The sequence below is a fragment of the Panthera leo genome, chromosome D1 (genome assembly GCF_018350215.1).
Source record: "Panthera leo isolate Ple1 chromosome D1, P.leo_Ple1_pat1.1, whole genome shotgun sequence".
Taxonomy (NCBI): Eukaryota; Metazoa; Chordata; class Mammalia; order Carnivora; family Felidae; genus Panthera; species Panthera leo.
The window spans coordinates 17,491,079-17,498,716 of record NC_056688.1 but is presented as its reverse complement, the minus strand read 5'-3'; the positions used below and the strand labels follow the sequence as shown (position 1 = coordinate 17,498,716).

At 59.2% G+C, this 7,638-nt stretch overlaps 1 long non-coding RNA gene across 4 annotated transcripts in view; it reads right to left on the bottom strand.

Annotated features, from left to right (window-relative positions):
- LOC122200524 overlaps positions 1 to 7,638 on the bottom strand; it is a 41,123-nt gene that overhangs the window by 2,938 nt on the left and 30,547 nt on the right. Inside the window, exons 4-5 of one of the 4 annotated variants that reach the window (XR_006193832.1) lie at positions 6,725 to 6,871; positions 10 to 215 (exon numbers count right to left, since the gene is read on the bottom strand). This is a non-coding gene — a long non-coding RNA (uncharacterized LOC122200524). The other 3 variants (XR_006193833.1, XR_006193831.1, XR_006193830.1) reach the window with 3 other exon arrangements.

Sequence of the window (7,638 nt, the reverse complement as noted above, 5' to 3'; positions counted from 1 at the left end):
GCCATTTACCTATGGAATTTTCATGGTTCTGCAACTCTGTGTCCTCTCCAGCAATGACAAGTGAGCAGGTGGGGGGAAAGTGGGGCTGGGCTGGTAACTTGCAATTTCCACGTAACTGCCGCTGTTTCCCAGGGTGCCTTCCACACTGCTCCGCACCCGTCTTCCTCCTCCCTCTGACTACCTTCCATGTCACACGCCGTCATGGGGCTCGGGGCCTGCAGAGGGGACCAAACCAGGAACGGCAAGGTGGGGCCCTTCCTCCTCTCGCTGTCCCTTCCAAGGGCCCTGAGGGTTCTGGGGAGGGGGACATTCAGCCTGGGCTTTCCCCTCCTGAATAAACCATTGATCGCCCACTTCTGTACTGAACAAGCATTTCTCGAGGGTCACCAGAGGGGCCCTCTGCTGAACACTTCCCCACCGCTGGGGGCATTGGAGTCATCTTTCCTCTTTCTTCCAGAAGACGTGGCTCCTTCAGGTCTCCCTTCTCTCCTTCCCCACCCCCCGTCAGAGTCCCTGGGGTGCAGTGCAGGAAACTGGACCTTTGTCAGGCGGGTCTCAGCTAACAGTGAACAGAAGGGAGGATGGTGGGGTAGGGTCCTGGGGTACATTGAATACCCAGAGGGCTTTGAGTGCTCTGACCGCCTCCCCTACCCCCCTGCCAGCCAGCCTATCCTGCAGTCCTTGGAGGGGATCAGGACCCAGGAGTGGCTGGAGTCGAGAGTGGCCAAGCGCTTCTCTGTGGTGGGGAGGGCTTTCTGGGCAGGGGGACCCCACGGCCAAGGCCTGGCAGGAGAACCAGTGGGCTCCTGAGGGCAGCACCATCCTGGGCTGGGGGCATGCAGGAAGGAGATGAGGCTGTCCAGGCCCTGGAAGCCCAGAGAGGCCAGGAGGGGTAGTCAGGGAAGGCTTCCTGGAAGAGGCAAGCAAGACAGGAGGAAGCATGACTTGGAAGAGAGAGGAAGAGGGTGCAAGGAAAACAAGCCCTTTCCCTGATGTGGCCGGGAACCCCCCCCCCCCCCCCCCACCGCAAGTCTCCTTCATTCTCACTGTCCTTCCTTGTTCTCCCTACCCGAGGCCAAGGGACACCAGGGGAGCAGCTCTCTCCCCTGCCAGATAGTCAAAGTACCTAAATGAGCTAGCTGTTGGTGCATCATGGAGGGACAACCCCCTTCCCTCCTCCCTCTCCCTGCCCTGCTGGGCCAGTGGCCAGACTTTCCAGAGGGGGCTCCTTAGAATCAGAAAAGGGAGGGGAGAATTGAGCCAGAAGCAGAGCACAGAGGGGAAGGGGTAAGACAGGAAAGGATGGTGAGGGGACACGGGGCATCTTGGGAGGATGTGCAGCAGTGTGAGGGAAGCTACCTACCATGGAACCAGTGTGCTGTGTCACCTCCGTGCCTTCCCTCGGGAGCCGTGAGGACGGTCTCCCCCAGGTTGGCCGCTGCTCCCCGCAGCCCGTGACCACAAGCAATGCTCTTTGGAGCCCCTCCCCCGGGCCAGTAGGTCCAGCCGTGGGCACTGGGTGCCCTACAGCCTCCCGGACCTTCTTTAGGACCTGCCATCCTGTGGCTATGAGCGGGAGGAGGGTCACTCTCCTGGGCTCCAGGGATGCCCAGATTCTCTGAGAAAGGCCTTAGTCCCCCAACATTTGGGGCCCTTCCCAAAGCCACTGGCTCCAGAAGAGAGAAGGACGGGCACCCTCTGTCTCGCTGAATCCCCCGGACCCCCGTCTGTCCTTGGCTGGGTCCTCACCGGGAACCTCCACCTGCAGCCCGGAGGCCGGCACAGCGGGAGGACAGCCGTGTCCAGAGGCCCCGGGCCCTCTGCTGGGGCCTGGGTGGGGATGTCCCCTGAGCACCATGCTCCCCATCACTCCCCACTGGCTCCATTACCGTGAGAGCTGTGATAATGCAGTGATCAGGAGAATCCTTGCTTCCATTTCTTGAGCATGCCTCCCTCAGCATGAGTGAAACATCGGCCCCCTTGGAGGCCTCGAGAGAGGGGCTCAGGGACGCGAGTGCAGGGGAAGGGAGGTGTCTCTCCCAGAAAGGGAGAGAAAGGAGAGGATCAATGCTGTTTCCACTCTTTTTCCTCTCAGCCCCAGCCAAGTCCCTGTCCCTGCTCCCCTGTGTCTGGTCCCCGCAGGCTGTGGGCTTTAGGCAATTCTAGGCCTGCTGTGGGTAGCCTACAGGCACGTGGGGGAAGGGCCACAGGGCTCTGGGCTGCGGGAGGGGGGAGGCAGAACTGGGGCTGAGCAGAGAGCCCTGGCTAGGTCGCTGGGAGTCCTCTTCCTGGCTCAGTCGCTTCTGGCTGTGTGATCTGGGACAGCTGCTTGCCCTCTCTGGGCCTGACCTTCCCCATCTACAGAAGGAGGTGGTGTTTTCACTGGATCATTCCTGAGGTCCTTTCCCAGCTGTGATAGTTTGTGAGCTAAGGATCACAGCGAGGATAGTTGGGAGGACTGGGAATCGAGCTCCGTCCCAGCGGGGGCTCCGTGACCAGGACTGGCTTGAGAACCGGGTGGATCGGATTCTCAAATCCCCGAGGCTCCCCTTACCCAGCCCAGCTTCCCCTCCTTACCTCCACGCCCTGTCAGGGCCTGGGTCCCTCCCCAACAGAAGCCTTCCCTGCTCAGAAGGGAGGGTCTGGGAGCCTCCGAGGCATCTAAGCTCTGCTCTGGGCCTGGATCTCCAGGACCCGCTGCAGTAGGGACTCCATGACGTCAGGGGTTATTCCGTTTTGTTCTAGAAGAGTGTGGCCATGTGGACAGGCCTTGGAGGCTAAGGAGCAGTTCCCTGGGGGGTGGGGGGAGGTGGGGAAGGTTAACAGAAGAGTTGGGGAGGTGCCAGGCATGAGGGCATATCTGGGACACTTCTTGGGGGAGTTGACACTTGGGACTCTGAGTTTGGGCGACAGTTGGCCAGACTGCCTGAGTTAGAATCCCGGCTGCAGCACTCACCAGCTGTGTGACCTTGGCAAGCTACCCAGCCTACAAGAAGGAAGCATCTTAGATTGCCAGAACAAGAACAATGTGCAAAGCACCTGACACAGCAAGTGATCAATAACTGAGACGTGGTAATGTGGTTGTGGTCGCATTAACAACAGCAGCCAGCAGCAGCAGCAGCAGCAGCGACGACAGCATCCCAACCCCATCCTTGTTAGCTTCCGCCCTTGGACAAGGGACCAGGGGCACAGAAAGGGCGGTTTCCCTCGGCTTTCCGGGCCCAGAACCAGCCCGGCGGCTCCCTGAAGTTCTGAGACATGGCCAGCAGGTGGCAGCATTTCACTGCAGTTAAAGGGCGCTGAGCTTCCCTCCCCAGGCCGAAGGCGGCCCCCCACAGCTCATTCTCAAGGGGAGCCCCTTTCTGCACTCCTTCTGCATGAGCTAAGCAGATCTTGCCCTAGACTGTGGGACGTGTGATTACAGGCCAGCAGTCCCCCAGCTAGGCAGGAACGAGAGGTTGCTGCTGACCCCACCGAACTCTGCCCAGCCTGGCTCCGGGGGCTGCAGGGTGGGGCATGGGGAGGGTCCCCTCCGTGTGGGAGCTGCTGCCCTTGGGCTCTCCCTGCAGGCGGGCAGGCTGAGGGAGGGGGTCTGGTGGGCATGTCAGGTTCAGTTCTGCAGCCCCTGAAGCTTGAGGGGACTCTGTACAGGGCAGACCAACAGGTGAGGTGGTAAATAGAAAGGCAGAGTCCTCAAAATCGAAGGTGACAGCAAATTGAGGGGCAGAGCCCCTTGACTTCTGTCAGCCTCAGATTTCCTGCTTACCAGATGGGGAGATCTGTATCTCCCTTCTGACTGACTGTGCGGGGAGATCGGAAGGATAAGAGTTGGGGCCAGGAATGAGTGTCCAGAGGGGGTGGGGACTGGGAGGCAGAGGTGGGGACCCAGCTCTTGTCTGGGCCTCCTCTTCCCACCAAACCTTCAAATCGCCTCCCAGGAGGGACCCAGGCAGTTTTATCTTTCTGAGGATTGACTATTAAGTTTGAAAACCGGCAAGGCTGAGGCTGGGAAGGGCCAAGGCAAGGAGGAGGAATCGGGGACCGGGGTCATGGGAACCACTAGACCCTCTTGCAAGAGGGGGGGTAGTGGGGGGGGCAGGACCCCCCCCCCTCCCCCAGGGACTGAGAATGATGCCCTAGTCCCTGGGGGCTGTCCAGGGAGGGCAGAAGCCAGGTCAGGGAGGAAGGGAAGGTCTTTGGCTAGCTGGTGGTGAAGGAATTAATCCTAAGTGGACTGATAGTTTGTTTCCCTACTGGCTTTGGGGTGGCTTTGGGGGGCAAACTGCATTTCTGTCCTCGTGTGTAGACCCTCAATGGACTGCAAGCCTTAGCGCTGACTGGCAACATGCAGAAGGTGAATCTGTCAGAGGAAGGCACGGCCTTGAGAGCCTGTCACTGAAAAGGACTCACGGTTATTCCTTGGGAGGCAAGGTTGTGGGTCTTCGATGGCTCAGGCAGGGGACCCTCCTAGGGGGCGACCTGGGCCAGATGACCTGAAGCCTAGGTTTGGGTCCACCGCGCAGGCCCAGGTGACAGAGAGGGCTGGGGGTGAGGATTCAGAATGGCGGGACCCAGGGGCTTCCTCATTCATTGCCAATATTCGTGGTGCACCAAGATCTCAGCACGGGGAGACAGGAGGCTCTCTCTCTGTGGAAATTACAGCTGGTCGGGGAAGCCGAAGATAAAGTCACCGGTGAATGTGGGCTGGCTTAGATGTGATAAGTGTCCTGCAGAGCACGACATATGACACACGGTGCCGTCAGGGAGCAGGGCTGGGGGAGGCGGGCTCTCCCTCTGAGGGGATCTGGGGGTGAGGATCGCCCAGCAGGGGACCTGCCTGAAAGAGTACGTTCTGCAAGTATGGGGACGGCGGGGGCCAGCCGGCTGGGGGTGCTGAGGAGGGGACCCTGGGCAGCAGTGAGGCGGGCAGGGCCCCAGGGCACAGCGCCTCGTGGGGAGCTGGGGCTTCCCGTAAATGGTGGCACTGACACAGCAGGAGGGTGAGTGATCATATTAGCGCCCTAAGAAGAGGGCTCCGGGACAGGTTGGGGTGACACTGGAGTGGAGGTCCAGGCGGACAGTGGCGGTGGCCAGAGACACGGGCGGTGGGGCCGATTGTGGCGGGTGATGCTATTCCGGATGGCGGAAGAAGCAACGACAAGGGGGCTAGGCGTGCAGGGGGGTGAGGCAGTTTGGGAAACTGGCCGAGAGCAGAGGGCCCGTGGGCAGGTGAGGCAGGTGGGAGGTCCCAGCTGCAGGGGGAGGAGGGCCAAGGCTCAGCTGCACAGGCTCCGGTGGGGGGGGGGGGGAGGAGGAGGTTGGGGTGGGGGTGTGGGGAGCGAGTCCTGCCATGGGGCGTGGAAGCAGGGAAGGCGCATTTGGCGACAGGGCCCCAGAGACAGCTCCTTGCCTGTCCGTCCTCCTGGGAGGCAGCATGCTGTCCTGGATCTGAATCCTGACCCCGGCAGTTAGTGGCTGGGTCAGTAGAACTAGTTACTTATTCTTCCTGGTCCTCAGTTTTCTCCTCTGTGAAGTGGGGCTGCCCCCTGGGGTTTTTGTGAGGATCAGAGGAAGGGAAACTAGGAAAGGGTCACCACGGTGACCGACACCTTGTATCACCTGGTAAATAGGTGCTCAGTGAACGGGCATCGAGGACCGGACAGAGGGAGGCCCCTCCCCATCCCCCTGCTCTTGCTGCTGGTGGAGACAGAGTCCAACCTCCCCCATCTAGGGAGGGACCTGCTTGTCCCACAAGACCACCCGACTCTGGTTCCTGGGGCCCTCCCTCCCCCGTGTCGGGCAGGCGGCCAGGGGCCCTCCCAGTCGCGTCTGGCAGGGGTGCCAAACTGTAAGAACGGAGGCTAATTCTTGTCTTCCCCGAGTGCAGGGCGGGCCACTACATGCACGGGTGGCCGAGGTAATTAATTTACACATTTCATCCTGCTTAGACTAATAAGCTTCTATATCCTCCTTCTCCACTGAGTCTGAGCCTCCGTGCCGGGCCTGCCAGAGACGTTTCACCCGGCAGTGACGAGACCAGGCTCCAAGAAAGGCGGTGAAGGGAAGCCGGTGAAGGGGGAGTAACATGGAGCGAATTCTGCTGTTTTGTTAAGAAAGGGGGAAATGCACCCGCAGATCTGCTTGGAGGTTCGAGCCTGGAGGCTTACGCCCGCCACGGGCTGCCCCCGGCGGGGAGCCGAGGCCCTGCAAAGCAGGCCAGATCCTTCTCTACTTTTTGAGTCTCAAATGCTGCGAATGTATCTCATACTCAGAATTCATCGGCTGTCCACAAATCAACACGCGTGTAATGCAAACAGCCCATCTGTGTAGCCCGCGTTCGTTGGCTCCCCCGCACGCCTGAGAACGAGGGTGCAGGAGAGTAAGTCCTGTCACTCTCTTCAAAGAGTGAGAGGTGGGGGTACGAGGCCATCCTTGAAGACCATAACCAGTGGTGACTGCAACGCCCAGAAGCCCAGGCTTGTGGGGCTCAGGGAGGAATCCGAGTGGAGTTCGGGGCTTCCTGGAGGAGGAAGGCTTGAGCCATTTTGAAGGTAGGGTAGGAGTTGACCAGATGGAGAGGAGAGGAAGACCTGGATGGAGCCGACAAGTGAGTTGCAATTCTGATTGTTAAAATGTGGGTTGCACTTGGGCCCCGGCACCCGCACCCATAACGTGGGGAGAATTTGCTGAGGGAGCCCCTAGAATGATCACCGACCCCTCTCACCGGCCTGGAGTCTTTGGTGGGAGCTTAAGGACCCGGGTCTGTGCTGGCTGCAGAGACGCTTTCTTGTTAGCTGAGGACACAGGGCCAGCTCCTTCCGGCTGCTTCCCCCTACTTATGGATTCCATTTGTACGCTCCGATTCCAAATCCTGCAGGATTTAATATCCACTCTGTAATCTACTGGCACCAATAGGTATTATCTAACTAAACCTTAAATTGAAAATGCTAGGCTTCCATTTTCCCCCACGCCGTCGGGAGAAGTCGGGGCTCGCTACGTCTGATGTAATTTACTCTTGTGCTAATTAAACTGTGTCACATTGCTGTCTTCGCAGGCACGAAGCTGGCTCCCGCCCCCCCCCCCCCCCACCGACACGCCTCACGATGCAGCCCCGGGGTGGACAAGGCCAGGCAGGGAATTGGGCTGGCCAATCTGGGGGCTGCAAGACTGGCCCCGCGTCTACCCCAAGTATCTCGCGCTTTAAGCCCATTTCACTTCGTGAGAGGTTAACAGTTTACTTTCTGTTAATGGGCATTCATTCATGCACGCACACACTCATTCAATCACTTGTGCATTTATTAAGCACTCACGGAAGGCATGGAAATAAAAGATGCTAGACACACAGTCAAGGCGCCTCTTACCCACCCAGCCCCCCCGGCCCCCCCCCCGCCATTCGCCATGACGGTTCTATATGATGCCAATTCCCAGGCCACCCCAGCTCACAGAAGAACTCGAGGCAGGGAGGAGGAAGAACAGATAATGTCAAAGATGCTTTCTCTTCAGCAGACATAAAATGACGGTTTTCAAGAAATTAAGCTTATTGAGACCGTTGAAGATCCACATGCAGTGGTAATTCACTCGCAGTGGATTCACGAAGGGATCCCACGTTGCCCCCGCTAACACCATCTTGCAGAACCT